This window comes from Bos indicus, chromosome X (assembly GCF_029378745.1).
Source record: "Bos indicus isolate NIAB-ARS_2022 breed Sahiwal x Tharparkar chromosome X, NIAB-ARS_B.indTharparkar_mat_pri_1.0, whole genome shotgun sequence".
NCBI classification, from domain to species: Eukaryota; Metazoa; Chordata; class Mammalia; order Artiodactyla; family Bovidae; genus Bos; species Bos indicus.
The window spans coordinates 143350365-143367234 of record NC_091789.1 but is presented as its reverse complement, the minus strand read 5'-3'; the positions used below and the strand labels follow the sequence as shown (position 1 = coordinate 143367234).

General features: G+C 40.4%; 1 protein-coding gene across 6 annotated transcripts in view; it reads right to left on the bottom strand.

Moving 5' to 3' along the window:
- The window catches only part of ARHGAP6 (Rho GTPase activating protein 6), a 543203-nt gene that overhangs the window by 119836 nt on the left and 406497 nt on the right, over positions 1–16870 (bottom strand). The window contains exon 2 of one of the 6 annotated variants that reach the window (XM_070784356.1): positions 13799–13915. The exons of the other annotated variants lie outside the window; for them this stretch is intronic. The gene's annotated coding sequence lies outside the window, so the exon portion shown is untranslated. The remainder of the gene's footprint in view (positions 1–13798; positions 13916–16870) is intronic. 6 annotated transcript variants of the gene reach the window in all.

The following is a 16870-nucleotide window of genomic DNA, read 5'->3' as shown; positions in this document are numbered from 1 at the left end:
TTTTCAATTCTCTTGAGTACATGCCTAGGAGTGGAATTACTAGATTATATGATAACACTGCTGCTGCTGCTGCTAAGTCACTTCAGTCGTGTCCGATTCTGTGCGACCCCATAGACAGCAGCCCACCAGGCTCCCCCGTCCCTGGGATTCTCCAGGCAAGAACGATGGAGTGGGTTGCCATTTCCTTCTCCAATGCATGAAAGTGAAAAGTGAAAGTGAAGTCACTCAGTCATGTCCGACCCTTAGCGACCCCATGGACTGCAGCCCACCAGGCTCCTCCGTCCGTGGGACTTTCCAGGCAAGAGTACTGGAGTGGGGTGCCATTGCCTTCTCCAATGATAACACTACAAATAGCCAAACAAAGGCAACAACAAAAACTTAAACAACATGAGTTCAAACACCAACACTTCAAAATATTTTTAGTGCAAAACTCATTTTTCAGTTCATTCCTTTCATGTGAAAAAAATATCAAGTACAAGCAAACCTATATAGTACTTCCACTTCATATAGATTAGCTTTGGAGCTTTAACTAAACAGTGAGAAGGAATACAATTCTTCAATTTATTTTCTTTTCACAGGCTGATGATCATGAGTGGCTTGAAGAATTTAAACATTTGGAGTGTTAATTTTTTTTTAGAAACTGAGCCAGGTAATGGCTCTATCAAAAAGAGCAAGTAAAGTCTTAATCCCTTTATGCTCACATTTTAATTCCAATGACTAAGTGTTGATATCTAGCCTGGCAATTTTACGTGTTTAAAAAAATAAAGTACAGTTCAGAGTCTAGTTCCTTTCAAGGAGATATTCTTGTCTATATAAGGAGAGAAACTAAAAACAAAATAACTGCACAGAACTGTTCATTAGCCTTGTTTTAATTGCCCTTGTGTTCTTTGATTTTATTGTTCTTTGGGTGAGGAAAAGCCAGAAGAGCTTAGTACCTCTTGCAAGGTAGTCATTCCATCCTGCAACATTTAATAGGACCAGAAGCAAATAAATAAGAAAGATAATCAAGCTTTATTTCTGACTCAATGAGCTTCTTTTTGGCTCTACAGAACAGTCCCTCACAGCCTCTATTGTCGAGAAATGGAGAAACCACTAGACAGATAATGTGGCTGGCAGAATAATGGCCTCCCCAAAGATGTTCACACCCTAATCCCTGAAACCTGGAAATACAGTTGATCCTTGAACAACACAGGTTTGAACTGCACAGATTCACTAACATGCAGATTTTTTTCCCAAAAGTAAATACTACAGTACTACATGATCTGCAGTTCATTGATATGGAAGCATAGATGCAGAGGAATTGCATTTACGGAGGGCTACTGTAAGTTGGATGTGGATGTTCAACTGTGCAGGGGGTCACTGCCCCTGATGCCCACCCTTGCATTGTTCAAGGTTCAACTTATGTTGCCATGGCAAAAGGGACTTTGCTGATGTAAGTAAAGTAATGACTTTGAGATGTAGAGAGGCCCTGGATTACCCAAATGGGCCCTATATAAATACGTGGGCCTTTGAAATGGAAGCACATTTTCCAGCAAATTTCACAGTGATAGAGATACGACTATGGAAAATTGGTCAGAAAGATTCAGTCTTGTTGGCTATGAAGTTGGAGACAGGGTTCCATGAGCCTAGGAATGTGGGTGGCTCCTAAAAACTAAAAAAGGCAAAGAAATGGATTCTCCTCTTGAGCCTCCTGAAGTAATGCAGCCCTGTGGACATTTTGATTTTAGTCCATTGTGACCTGTGTCAGGTTCTAACCTAGAGCTGTAAGATAATGCATGTATCATTGTAAGCCATTGATTTTGTGGTAATTTGTTACAGCAGCAATAGAAAAGGAATCCAGGGGGAGTCAGAAAATGTCTATGCCTTACAAGGGACTCCTAAACTATTTAATGACGGATTTCCCAAACTGTTCCATGATCAAGTAACTTTGAGAAAGTTGTTCATGTGAGCCCCATCTTAAAGAGTCAAGATTACTATAACTAAGGAAAACTTGGGAAGTCCTGAAGAGGGAGCATTGTAACTCAGAGTATCTTCTAAATGCACTTGCTACAATCTCGCCTTTTTCTTTTTTTCTTTTCAGAACATGTCTTCACGCCCCTCAGATTCCTCTGAACAGAGCTGGGAAATGCTGAGCTAATCCTACCTGCTCAGCTGAGAACCTGAGACCGAGAGGAAAGAAGTGACTAGCCAAGATGGCACTTTGGCAACACAAAGACTCAGCCCAGGCCTCACAGCCCTCATCTAGAACCCTGTTCAAAAAGCCACTCTGTCCCACTGACAAGACAACGTTCCCTGGAATCCGGACTATGAGGAGAGACTCACCCCAACAAAGCTTATAACATCAAATTCTCTCCTCAATAATAGCAAAAACAACATGGCTGCCTTAGCACTGAACTGAATTTTATTATTTAAAATAAAAGGGTTCAACAAACTATTGAAAATTTACTAATTTCATTAACCAGAGGAACGCAGTAAAATACTTCCCCCACGGTGACTGAGTATGTTCCTCAAAATGCCTAACTCTGCTGCCAGAGTCCATTTTCCACAAACTCTGGTTCCCATAAAGGCTAATTTGAGAAGGAACAGAGGTACGACCAAATGCTGCTGTTTTCCTTCATAGCACTTAAATAATGCTTTCTCCACATTTCCCACTGCCTGTTCCAAGAGCACTGTCCTTTGATGTTTTTCAGATACACATTATCCACATCCTTTTCCAGAAAGTGAATACTTTTTTCCACCACCTAGGTTTTTAAATAATAATAATAAAGATTACAACTGATAAAGCTAACGACTCAGAATGCTTCTTTTGTGCCAAAGTCTGTGCTGCATGCTTCATGTGAGGAATCTCATTTAATCTTTACAACACCCGATTAAGTTAAGTATTACTATTAATATCTCTGTTTTTACAGATGAGCCAACCGTGGCACAGAGAATTTGAGTACTCTGTCCAAGGTCAAGTGACAGGAAGTGGTGGAGTCAGTCCCCACGTAATCTGACTTAGAGCCAGGGGGCTTGTAAGCAGTAGCCCAGTGGTTCTCAACTGGGGGTGGCTGTACCTGCCCAGACCTTTGGCCATACGCAGAGGCACTGCTGGTTGTCACAACTGAGGGGTGGAGTGCTACTGGCATCTAGTGGGCAGAGGCCAGGGATGCTGCTAGACATCCTAGAGGACCCAGGACAGCCCCCAAACAAAGGGAGATTCCGCTCGAAGTGTCAAGAGCTCCAGGATTAGGAAACACTACCCAAACCAAATGCCTCCTCAGGCCAGGGTGTGCTAATTGTTGGTAGGACACGCGCCTTCTCATTTCTAGGTTAGAGTCTGTATCTGGGAAATGAGGTTATCTCAACCAGGGATGGGGCCACTTAGAATCACAGGGTCCATTTGGTGCATCTTCTCATAGCATCGATTTACTAACTAGTTTCAGCTGGTACTTTCACACTCTGCCCTGCCATCCCGGAATACTACATTATTTTAATTTTGTCCTTCAATGGCCACGTGGGAAGAGCAGTAGCCCACCAGGGCATGAAGATTTGCTTTTCATTAGCCTTGTCCTTATAGTCCAGAAGATGCAACAGCAGTGTCTGTGTCACAGGCAATGGAGATAGCAAAGGGATGCAGCCACAACTGGGCTGCTTGGGATGTAGTTAAAATACTTTTGGAGAGCAGTTTCTGTAATATCTACTCAGAATACAATTGGGCATACCATTCGACCCTGCAATTCTATTTCTAAAAATGTATTTTGCAGAAATACGGAATGGGCAAGATACATTTACAAAGATGTTCACCTCAACATCAACTCTGATAGCAAAAAACAAACTCCATAACAGTAGAAATGCTAGCCTATGTTCACCAAAACATGCATGCAAGACTGTTCATAGCAGCGTTATTTGCAACAATCAAAGTTTGTAAAGTACACAAATACTCATCAAAGTAGAATGGATAAATTGTGGTAAATATATCCACACAATGGAATGCTGTGTAGCAATGAGAATGAATAAACAAACTTCAACCACCTACAACAATCTGGATGAATTCCACAGACATCATTCTGAGCAAAAGAAGCCTGACACAAAAGAGAAAATACTGTATAAAACCCTAAATGCAAAGCATAATAGGCAAATCTGTGCTGTAAAAAGACAAATCAGGAGTTACTGTAGGGGAGAAGTGACTGGAAGGGAGTTCAAGGGGAGCCCAGGGTGCTGGTCATGTTTCCTCATATGGTATAGGTGTGTTCACTTTGGGGAAACATGAAGTTGTAAGCTTATGTACGATAGGTGCCCTTTTCTACATGTGTGTTCTATTTTATAGGGGCTTCCCCAGTGACTCGGCAGTAAAGAATCTGCCTGCAATGCAGGAACCGCAGCAGAGACAGGTTTGATCCCTGGGTTAGGAAGATCCCCTGGAGGAGGCATGGCAATCTACTCCAGTATTCTTGTCTGGGGAATCCCATGGACAGAGGAGCTTGGCGGGCTAGAGTCCATGGGGTTGCAAAGAGTCAGATACGACTGAAGCAACTTAGCACTCACACACACACTTCTATTCTCTCTCTCTCTCCTTCTCTCTCTCTCTCTCTCTCTCTCTCTCTCTCTCTATATATATATATATATATATATATATAAATACATACATATATAAACATCAGCAACCTAAATATCCATCGGTGGGTAACTAGCTACATAAACTACAAAATGGGATATATAGTGAATGGAATTCTATGCAGCCATTAAGAAAAATGAAGTAGCACTCTCTGTATAAACTTGGGAAAATGTCCACGCTATATAAAGGCAAACAAGGAAGTTGCAGAACGGCATGATGTCTATCATAAATTTTATAGGAAACACGTTTGAGTGTAAGCACAGAAAAAGCAGAAAGGATATTCGCAAATGGTTAATAGTAACTTTTGCTTGAGGAGGGGCTTCTTAGGGATTTTGACATTCTGCCTAATGTATTTCAATATTGTTTGAGTTTATTTACTAACATGTATTATGTTTGTACTCAGAGAAGAAGGGCATAGAGAAAATTAAGATGAACAAGATATGCCTTACATTTGAGCCGGTTATTATGTCATCACGTGGGAAGTACGGGGTTTTGCTGGATGAAGGCGATGCTAATGAGATAAACCTAGTGCCTTGCCTGCAGGGCTCCTAATTGAATCCAGTGAGGGTGGTCACTGTTGGTTTGTTGCTGGCAATCTTAACAATTGATTCAAATTTACACTTGTTTGCTGGGCTGCTCCACATCCAAATCTAGTTGTGGTGTGGCCACCACAAACGGGATTCTTGGCCACACAAAGAATGTGTCTACAAAACGAGAAAACAATTGGATTTGTTTGATTACATGAACAAAACTGTATATTCAGAGGAAGGAAAAATCAAAACAGCTACACCCAAAGTAACCTACCCAGATGGGTGGTTCATGAAATTCACTCACTCATTGAATCAGCATTTTAGCAGCCTCATGCGGACTCTGTGAGAGAATCTGTTTGAAATGAAATACTCACTTGTAGATAAACCAACAGACCATGGAAAACACTTTTTTCTTGAACCATCGTCAACAAATGTTTTCTGAGTGCCCACCGTGGGTTTGCCATCATGCTAAAACTCAGTGGGTCCAATACTCCTATTGTTTTTTATTTTTATTTTTTTACTTTACAATATTGTATTGGTTTTGCCATACATCAACATGCATCCGCCACGTGTTTTTTAAACTTTTAATTTTGTGTCGGAGTATAGCTGATAAACAACATTGTGATGGTTTCAGGCGGACAGCAAAGGGACTCAGCCATACATACACATGTATCCATTCTCCCCCAAACTCCCCTCTCATCCAGGCTGCCACATAACACTGAGCAGAGTTCTCTGTGCTGTACAGCTGGTCCTTGTTGGTTCTCCATTTTAAATATACCAGTGTGTACTGACACTCCTATTTTATAACCAATTGCAAATGCCACTGTGCTGAGTGTACTTAATTCCACTCATGGCACTGAATGGAACTTCACTTGAAAGAAAGAACCATTGATTTGGGTAAAGTTGATAGAACTACAGCTTTTCATACACAGTAAATGTCTATGAGACATATATTAACAGTTCATAAGGTAGACTAGATTGTGTCTCATGGAGTTCAACTCTGGTTGCATGTTATATTCAACTGAAACAGAATTTCTAGAGGTGGCACCTGGCCATCTATAGTTGTAAAAGCTCCCCAGGTGATTCAAAACCATGATGAACTGGAGCCATTGCTCAGACCAATTACATCAGAAGCTAGGTGGAACGGGACACAGAGTGTTATTTAAAAGCTACCCAAGTGGCTCTAAACTATAGTCTGCACTGAAACAAATTTCTCCTGAATTTATATTGTAAAAGAATCAGATGTGGCCCTTCAAGAAGCATTTTGGAAAGGGACCCAATATGACTTATGTGAAATGGAGTATTTCCTGCCATATCAATAAATAAGGATGTCACAGCCATTGTTGATTCTGGCCTTCCAAATGTGAATTTCTGAGCCCGGAAAGCACTGAGGAGTGGGGTCGGGGTAGGGGTGGGGGTAGGATGGGTGAAGAAGTGGCAGCGGCAGCCATCAGCCCCAGGCTGAGATGCATAGGAAAGGAATAATTTCAGGGAACCCAGAGTCTCGCATCTACCCACATATAGAAAAGCGCTAAATTTCTTAACTTCAGATATCTGGTTTTCCTTAATTAACAATAATCTTTTGATGTTCCGACTATCTGGCCCTATTGCAAACTTCTATATAACCTGACTGACTCCTTTCCCCGCCTCCTGGGAACAGTTCTCTCGGGATTACTTGAGATGCTGTCTCCAGGTCTCGAAGTCCTAAAAATTCCCATCTAATAGAACATAACTGTCAAGTCCTAGGTTGTGACTATTTTTTTGTTGACACTTGGTTTCAGTGTGTGCACTTTTACTAGAAGGTTGACCACAAGGTGGTATTCAACCATGTTATGGTTTCAGATGTTTCAGCTAATGTGTATATATGAGCTAGCAGTTTGTTAAGTGCTTAACAGGCTTAAACACTAGTCCACGTGCTTGATTGACATTATTTCATTTAATCCTCATAACAATTCTATAAAGAACTGAGTGGGAAGAGTCTGAGAGCACTGCCATACACAGGGCATCAAGTCCTAGACAGTCAAGGTTACACAGACTCAGGCAGTTTGAGAAAACACTTCTTTAAAATTGAGAGCAGGAAATGGGCCAATTATTATCTGCATAACTTTAAGATTCCCACTCTGACCAGGGCAGATCTTGAGAACTAGCATTCATTTGTAAATGGGTTACAGGGAGGAGGAGGGCCTCGTCCACTCACAGAAAAGAGGTCACGCTTATAAACTGACTTTCTGAAGTGTACACATTTTTGAAGCTTACGTGTTTCCTCTCTTTCTTCATTCCTTAGACTGTTAGATTAGTAGGATATGATTAAATTGCAATTGCCCGCTTGTTTTCATTATCCACGGTTTAAATCAAATCTCATGCTTCTTTTTGCTGCTCAAGGGGTACTTATAATCTGCAGTAGAATTTTAAAGCTGAGTTAAGCATAACTCTCTGAGAACGATTGATACAGTGTTACAGTTGTACCATGCTGCTGCTGCTGCTGCTAAGTCGCTTCAGTCATGTCCAACTCTGTGCGACCCCAGAGACAGCAGCCCACCAGGCTCCCCCGTCCCTGGGATTCTCCAGGCAAGAACACTGGAGTGGGTTGCCATTTCCTTCTCCAATGCATGAAAGTGAAAAGTCAAAGTGAAGTCGCTCAGTCGTGTCTGACTCTTAGCGACCTCATGGACTGCAGCCTACCAGGCTCCTCCGTCCATGGGACTTTCCAGGCAAGAGTACTGGAGTGGGGTGCCATAACCTTCTCCGACATTTGTAGCATAGAACACGCCAAATCCAAATTGATATACATTTTAAATTATTGGGACCATGATTCCAAATCTGCATATTGAAGGTGAAGAGCACTGGGACATACCATTTTCTTTTTTAAATAACAATTTTAATCTTTTTTAATACTCCGAAAAGTGGGTGGTTTTTCCCATCAGATATTTTTTTCAATTGTAATTTTTATCTAAGTAACTCATTTCCCCTATTCATCTCTTCACTTTTCTAAAAGAAATCACAGAATTTTAAAACTCAGGGTTCATCATTCAGATTGTCAAAGGCCCTGAAACAGTGGTTTTTCCACCACAGAGGCTGGGTGCAGGCATCCACGCCACTTCCTACACCTCTACACTCAGCTCAATTCTTAGGTAAGTATAGATTTGTGGTTCTCAACTGGGAGAACTGTTGTTCCCCTTCCTCCCCAGGGAACATACGGCCATGTCCGGAGACATTTTTGGTTGTTATCACTGGGAGAGGAGGTGGTTCTGGCATCTGGAGGATAGAGGCCGGGATTCCGCTAACATGTTACTTGCACAGGACGGACCCACAGCAAAGAATGATGTAGTCCAAATGCCAAGGATGCTGACACTGAGAAACCCTGCTAGCAAGATCCATTTTCCAACACATACTGTATGATACCAGTTATATGAAATGTCCAGGATACACAAACCCATCAAGACAGAAATCAGATTGGTAGGTGTTTAGGGCTTGGGCAAAGGGAAATAGGGGGCAATTGCTAATGAGTATGGGATTTCTTTTCAGGTGATGAAAATGTTTTGAAACTAGATTGTGGGGATGGTTACAAACTTTATAAAGATACAAAAATATACTAAAGCCCACTCAGCTGTACACTCTAAACAGGTAAACTTTATGATATGTAACTGCTAGGACAATAAAGTTATTAAAATTCTTTTTATAGACCTTTCATTAAGTAGCTTTTATTTCTGACTAAGCAAGGGCATTTTTGAATAGCTCTAGGTTTGGCTGGAGAATATTCTGTGGCAGCCCTTATTAAATGCAATTCTGTATTTTATAGGAAAGATTACAGACTTTTACTTTTTAAATTAAGATGTTCCCAGAATGTTATTGTTTTTTTCCATAATATTATTTGGTCTGGGGCCCTTTCAGATATTACATTTATCTGTGAGCTAATAGGTCAGGAGTGCCTGGGACAGGGCGGGTACCCAGGGGTCTGGTCTACTCTAGCTTTCATTGTGATGTAAAGATGGCCAAGTCAGCCAACCACTTCCCACTTCAACTTCCTCGTTCCTGACAAACTTTCATGTTAGAAACCCAAGAAAGCAAGCAGGGTGAGAGCAAACGTGTAATGCTTCGCTGCTGCCAACTGTACACAACTCACATTCCTTGCCCTGGCATCCAGGTCTCTCTCTTCCCACTGGCCACTTGCATCGCTATTTTTCAATCTAAAATCCCTGCTCCTGCCCAGTTGGTCTTCTTCTGCATACCCAAGAGCCCTCTGCATTTTTCCATTTCTGCTGTTTCCAATGACAAAGCCCTGTGATGGAATAGCCTTTACATCTATCCAAATCCTCTGCATTCCCAAAGTCCAGACACCCTTCTACCTTTTTCCAAAGCCTCTGATTCACGGTAAATGACAGCAGTTACTTCAGGTAAGGAATTGTACATTTAATTGCTAAGCATGGAAGCACGACAAGATGTCTGTCACCTCTTGGACCTCGTCTTATACTCCAGCCTCGACCTCACACTATGCCAGCAGCACTGGCCTCCTGCCAGTTCCCCAACATGCCATGTTGGTGCCTTTGTGTTGGCTCTCCCCCAAGAGATGCTCAGGTTTTAAAACTGACGACCCTATTGTACCTTACAACTCAGCATTTTAATGCCCTTTAGCCAGCTCTGTATTTCCTTTTCCTTAGCCCTTCTCATCTTTTAACATATCTTTTATTTATCATATCTGTTGTTCATATTGCTGTCTGTGAGACTGTGAACAGGGATCTCTGCCTTTTGTGTACTGATACACTCCATGAATGTAGAACATGCCTGGCATGTGGAAGGTAATCAACTATTATTTAAACATGTTAAATGCTAGAACATCGGATGACATTTAATAAACTTTAGTTTCATCATCATTGCTGTCGTCACCATCAACTGTATCTCATGGGGCAACTCTTACATACTTTAACTCCGTAACACTGCACTGTGTTTAACCTTTCCTGGTTCTGTATTTTATATACTGTATAAAGGTGGGGTAAGCTTCTTAAGGGGAGAGACCAATGGCATGTATATATTTTTGATATGTCTTCTTTTCAGATTGAGATATAATTCACTTGCCATGAAATTCACCACTTGAAAGTTTACAACTGAGCGGCTTTCAGTATAGTCAAACGGTTGTACAACTGTCACCACTGATCTAATTCCAGAACATTTCCATCACCCTCTTCATAGAAACCCCAAACCCATTAGCAGTCCCTCCCCATGCTTCTCTCTCCCACATCCCGGCAACCAGGAATTTAATTTCTGTCCCTATGGATTTGGTTATTCTGGGCATTTTGAAAAGGGAATCATACAATATGTGGTCTTTTGTATCTGGCTTCTTTCAGTTAGCATCATGTTTTCAAGGTTCATCCATGCTGCAGCACTTGCCAGTACTTCATTCTTTTTTATGGCTGAATAATATTGTGTGGTATGGATATCATGCCATATGTTTACATGTGTGCTGCTGCTGCTGCTAAGTCGCTTCAGTCATGTCCAACTCTGTGCGACCCCAGAGATGACAGCCCACCAGGCTCCCCCGTCCCTGGGATTCTCCAGGCAAGAACACTGGAGTGGTTTGCCATTTCCTTCTCCAATGCATGAAAGTGAAAAGTGAAAGTGAAGTCGCTTAGTCGTGTCCGACTCTTAGCGACCCCATGGACTGCAGCCTACCAGGCTCCTCTGTCCATGGGATTTTCCAGGCAAGAGTACTGGAATGGGGTGCCATTGCCTTCTCCATACATGTATGCTAGGCTTTGAATATTACAGATACTCAATAAACATTTTATCCCAATGATTTAAAAATTCTGGAAGCATATAGAATGCTACTGAGAAGAAACTTAGCACAGGACTGTGATTCTCCTAAGAGCACATGATAATCAAGATGATGCATTAAAAAAACATTAAAAAATGTAACATTAAAAAAAAGGTAAAAAAATTAACATTAAAAAAGAGGTAACTTTAAAAAAGAGATTTTATGATTTTTTCAAGCTGTGTTAGCATTATACTGGGGCAAATGTCATCTACAATTAGAACAAACTTGTACTCACTCCATTGAATTCTGTGATAGGTGACTGCATCTCTTTAATTTCAAGTAAAACTTCTTATGATAAAATGGATGTGAGTAGAATTATTGGCTTCCTGGTGGTGCTAGTGGTAAAGAATCTGCCTGCCAATGCAGGAGACACAGGAGACTCAGGTTCGATCCCTGGGTTGGGAAGAACTTTTGGTATTCCTGCTAATTTATTTCCTCAGAGTTAGAGCAACTTCAAATGTAGTTAATATTCCAGACATACCATTCATGATGTGGCCTTTTAAATAGAAGTTTGGAAATAACTCTCAACTACTATCACTGAATTTTATATAATTGAGGGATGTGATAAAGAAAATACTAGTTGAAAAGCTGCTCACAGTGCTGTCTATATTCAAAAGGCCATGAGCTAAAACAATAACCAGAATGGATACCAGAAATGACAACACAACCAGAACTGGGGGCATTGCCTGCACTTCGGTTTCACCATTTATTTCTTGTTCCCTGTAGAATTAGCTGATCATATGAAAATAGTATTCTGACTTTTTACACTTATGTCCTTGTGGGTAATTCCTTAAGAAATGAACATGAAAGGTATCCTACTGAATTGTAACAAAGTAAGAATTTTCTATCCAAGAACAATAGAAGAAATTCTGCATATCAAATATGTGAGAATGATCATTTCCAGCCTCTTGGGTGGTGAACTATTTCCTTTGCTGTGTCTCCTTGAGCAAGTAGTGACATTGTCATAATATTGGAAACCATGTTTAGGAAGAGTCAGTTGTATGCTCAAGACATTACCAGCTTCCTGTTACTGATGTTTCCCCATTTTCCAGGTAGGGAGGTAAGTATACAAGAGTCAAGAACACTGGCTCAGGTCAAGCATCATGGCTCAATGGCCCAACCATAACTCTAACCTATGCTGTCCTTTACCAAAGACAAGTTCTCTGCACCATAGCATATTGCTTTTGTTTGGAGACTACCAATCTGAGTACGTGTACATCGAATTCCCTTAGGAAAGTGCAACTTACTTTGGTGTATTTTGCTCAATAAGCAGAAATAAAAATGCTTGTTCTTATGTTACTCTGTTACCTCTGTTAACACAGACATAACATTTTCACTCCTGACAGTTACCAGTTAATTATAACCCAAACAACATACTATCCATCTGCATATAATTTCCCTTACTGAAAACTGCTCCACCAGATATTTAGGAAATGCTTACAGACCTGACAAATTACAAGCTGTATGAGTTCTGTGTGTGTTTATATTATTCAGATAGCTTTCACTAGTGATCTAAAAGGGACCCTATAGCTTTTTAAAAATCATTTCTTCCGTCTTTGATTTGTATGTTCAGCTTTTCCTCCCCCTGAGAATGAATATTAAATAAACCTAGGGCCTGTGAAAGATCCAGGCCTATCACTCAGCACTCTCTCTGAACAGGGATGAGCAATATTATACCCTAAACTTGTATCTCTCTGGCATTTGTTCTGTTCACCAATTATTTAAAAGAAATAAAATCTCGGTTTCCCAAAAGCTTTCAGGAATAAATCTCTTAGATAACTACTGTTAATATTTTGGTGACTATCTCCCCAACTGGAAAAAGGGAGAGAGTGAGAAGGAGGGGAAGAGGAAAGAGGAGGAGAAGGAGAATTATTTCAGAGCCAAAGGACTTTAAAAATCTTTTTTTCCACTAAACTATGTCACGAAGAGTCGGACACAACTGAACAACTGAACTGAACTGATGTATCACAAGCATATTTCTATGTCACCAAATACAGATGGATACCCTTTATATGTGCCACAGTGGATTTGAACCAGTCCCTCATTGGGAGGCATTTTGTTCTAGATGTTGGTTCATAAACACTTCTATCTACTTTATATTGTCCTTGGAAACAGCAGGCACTGCCTGTAACTGAATCTTTCCCTGGTGATTCAGCGCGTGGGTATCCATTCATGTCCAATCACTGCAGGACCTCAGGCTGAAAGACTGAAGCGATTCCATGGAAAATTAATATACCCCTCCCCAGTCCAGCCAGAGAGCTCCTGGAAGACTCTAGGTGGGCCGCCTTTCCCACAGACCCCGAGTCTTTTGTTGTCACTGTGCTCCTTCTCTGCCCTCCTCATCCCTTTCTCCTCCACAAACACAGACATAGGCCAAGAGCGTGTTTACTTCCTGAAGGTGAGAAGGACCATCTGTTCCAACACCCTCTCCTAGCATTCTCCACCCCTATGCAGAGTGAAGAATGCTTCTAGAAACTGTGAGCAGTTTGAGAATTGGGTCACTGACCTATTCATCTTTGTACTCCAGCGCCAATGACTGTGCTAGGTACATACGAAGAGCTCAGCAATGGCTACTGAAGTTAGATCAGAGCTTTGGCCTTTGAGGGATAAGAGTTTAGGGTCTAGGGCTATCTTCCTTTACTGCAGTGCTGTTGTATTTCCTGCTGCTTCAGTAAAGTTTCCTTTTTTCATTTCAGGACTCTTGGGGCTTGCTGAGCCAGTCACCACCAGTCACCACCTTTGATCACCACCTTGAATAACATCACCATGCACTTCTATCTTCTTATATATGCCATTCTTCTAATTCTTTACCCCTGTTACTGCTTTTCTGATGCTTTTTTTTTTAATCCCAAGTCTACTCACTTATTAAATGTTGTTAGCCAGTAGAAGATTCCTGTTTTTTCCCATAGCTTCAAATGACCAGCCACAAAACAGTTGAGTCCAGGATATTCTGGAATATGTACTGATGGCTTGCAGTCACTAAAACATGTGAATATGGGGGAGAGAGGTTAGGTTTTTTTGCTATTATTCTTTTCCAATTACACCTTGGGCTGAAGCCTAGAAAGATAATAATAATAATAACAAAACTTTATTATATCAAGCAAATTAACTCAGTTTCAAATAAGGAAAAAAATCAATTTTATCTATCATAGTATATTTGCTTGTAATATATTAAATTTAAACTAACAGGTCAGAGCCAAATATAATGAGGATGTTGTGATAACTGATTCTAAATCCTTTACAGCATCTCCCTTTTTAGGTCCTTATCACAGGCTGTTTGCATGAAAGTCAAGAGGAGCACTGACAGCAATACCGAGGTAACCATCTGAGTTGTTTAAAAGCTCATCTCTACATTTTCATCAATTAATTGACACATTTAGCCAGCACCTACTTTGTAAAAGAGATTTTTCTAGCTACCAAAGAGCTCCCAAGGAAGTATGACACAATACCTGACTTTTAAAGGTTCCAAAAGGAAGTCAGTGTGTTTATTGGAATCAATGAGTGATGGTGTCCCAGGGTTCTGAAGAGGGTACAATTCCATTCCAGCAAGGCACCCAAACAAAACAACCAGCCTGGAGAATGATATTTTCTTTTAAGTAAATGTCTACAGAAGAAACACTTAAAATCTGACTTTAGTTCCAGCCGCATAAGAAAACCCACTCCTGAAATTATTCTAGAATACTAGAGAGTTGTAGATCTGTTTTAAAAGAAGATTCAAGAAATGGGCTCCTGTAGATGATAGGAAAGTCTTCTGGAACTCATAACACCTCACTTATCCAAATGTCACTTGCATATCTCGACCACTGCTGAAAACCAGGAAGTTGAGCAAAGGGGGAAAGTGCAAAAATAAAACAAAATATCCTCCCAGCATTAAAAACCAGGGCCACAATACTGAAAGTTTTGAGCTTTTCTCATAAGTAAGCCTCCCAGGCCACCTCAGCTTAGAGCATCTCTTTACTTACAGTCCACACATATTCCTAACATGCTTGGCCATGTGATTTTCCAGCACACTGTAAATCAGAAGATTACAAGGGGAGAAGTTGCTAGCATAAGGAATGTGAGAACAGCAAAGTGTGATGGGTTGTAAGTCAAGAAAAAGAATAACTACGAAAAAATGGGCAAAAGAACTTATTAAAAAACTATAATGCACCACATGAAAACTTTCTGTATGTATGAAGTTTGTTGCTGTTGAGTATCCAACTTTTTGTCTGAGGCCAGGCATCGCAGGAAGTGAAGATATTTAAGATATGCTTCCGCTCAGAGCTCAAGGGTGCTTCGGCTCTTGACTTCCATGGCTTCTCTTTACTAAGAGTATTTGATTGGGACAAAGTAAGGAGTGTGACGGTGGTGGGTTAGATTCTAGTTGTCTGGGATTAACCTATGCTTGGCTCATCTCTTTTCATACTCCAGGAGTTGGTGATGGACAGGGAAGCCTGGTGTGCTGCAGTGCACAGAGTCGCAAAGAGTCAGACACGACTGAGCGACTGAACTGAACTGAACTGCCTCATCTCTGATCACTGGCAGGCAGGGACCATTTGGTTCTTGATTTGTGCCAAAATCCCAGCCTGAGGTCCTTCCACATGAATTGCATGTCCTGCAGCCCCTGCTTGATTCCACAAAAATCAGAAGGGAGTTAAAGCAGCTGTTTCTGGGACAGAAGGTGTCTGAATGTAATGTTTTTTGTAACCCTTTCTCGGATCTTCCTTGTTCCCATTAAGCAAGAATGGGAATCTATAAGGGCATTTATTCACTAGTCATTTTGGAGAAAAAATTTTGGAAACAGGAATAAAATCATTCATGTATCAATATTTGTCCCCTAAGTAATACAAATGGTCCTAGGTTCATAAGTATTCCACACATATATTTGAAATGAATGTGTAAGGGAATAAAGACACATTCTGGGGTCATTCTATCACAGATATTCCATAGATATTTCCATAGAGGAAAATATTTTATTTTGTGATGCATTTTTGAAATAGTGATTTAAAAAAAAATATTTGATGTCAGAGAATAAGAAAAACAATAACACAAATACTTTGGAAATGTTATAGCCTCTACCTAACAAAATAAGCCTAGTAAGTTCAGTCTAGTAAGTTCTGTTTTATAAAGTTAACTTATTCATAAGTGAAACAACTGCTTATAGGAAAAAATTTTCAATTGAAAAACATTGAGTAACTGTTAAATTGCCTGTGGGACCTAAATTAGTGGAAGAGATTTCAAGCATAGAGATCCATATTTTAGTACCTTGTGACTTGGGATATTCAGTGGGGGGAAATAAATAGAAAGAACCACATTGTTTCTATTGCATTTGCCATTACACTGAACAAGTGCCCATGGTGGATTGGCAATGACTCACTATCTGATGGACCAGAGAAATTAATGCCATAATAAAGAATCATTTTGCTGATCCTTGTGGCCAAATGTATGACTCTTTCTCATTGTTGAAAGGTGAGGCAAAATAATGAGACACATTCTATAAACCTACAAAACCACAACTAGTTCACAAATGACTTGTCCTTAATCTTTTCAGGCACTTCAATGTATGTAGTTAAATAAAATGAGGAGAAAGATTACAAAAGCATATAATATGATCTACATTTTCCTTCCTCTCCCTCTTACTGTCCCTCCTACTCTCCCTTATCTCCTTGCCACAGACCTCCCACCTCCTCTCCCTCCAAGTAAGCTGATATCAATTCTCCATCCATTTTGCAACTTCCTTCAAAAGGAATCCTTCTTACCTTTGACATATAATGAATACACTCATGAATAAATGCAGACTATGGACACAATTGACTTTTAGAAGCATATTCTATGTTCCTTTTCAATCACATACTTGCCTTTTAAAACTTTTCACTTTCTCTTTTGTAATTTCTCTCTATCTCTATGGTTGAAAGGTCTACCTTACCTTTCTTCACAATGGTTACTCAATTTCTA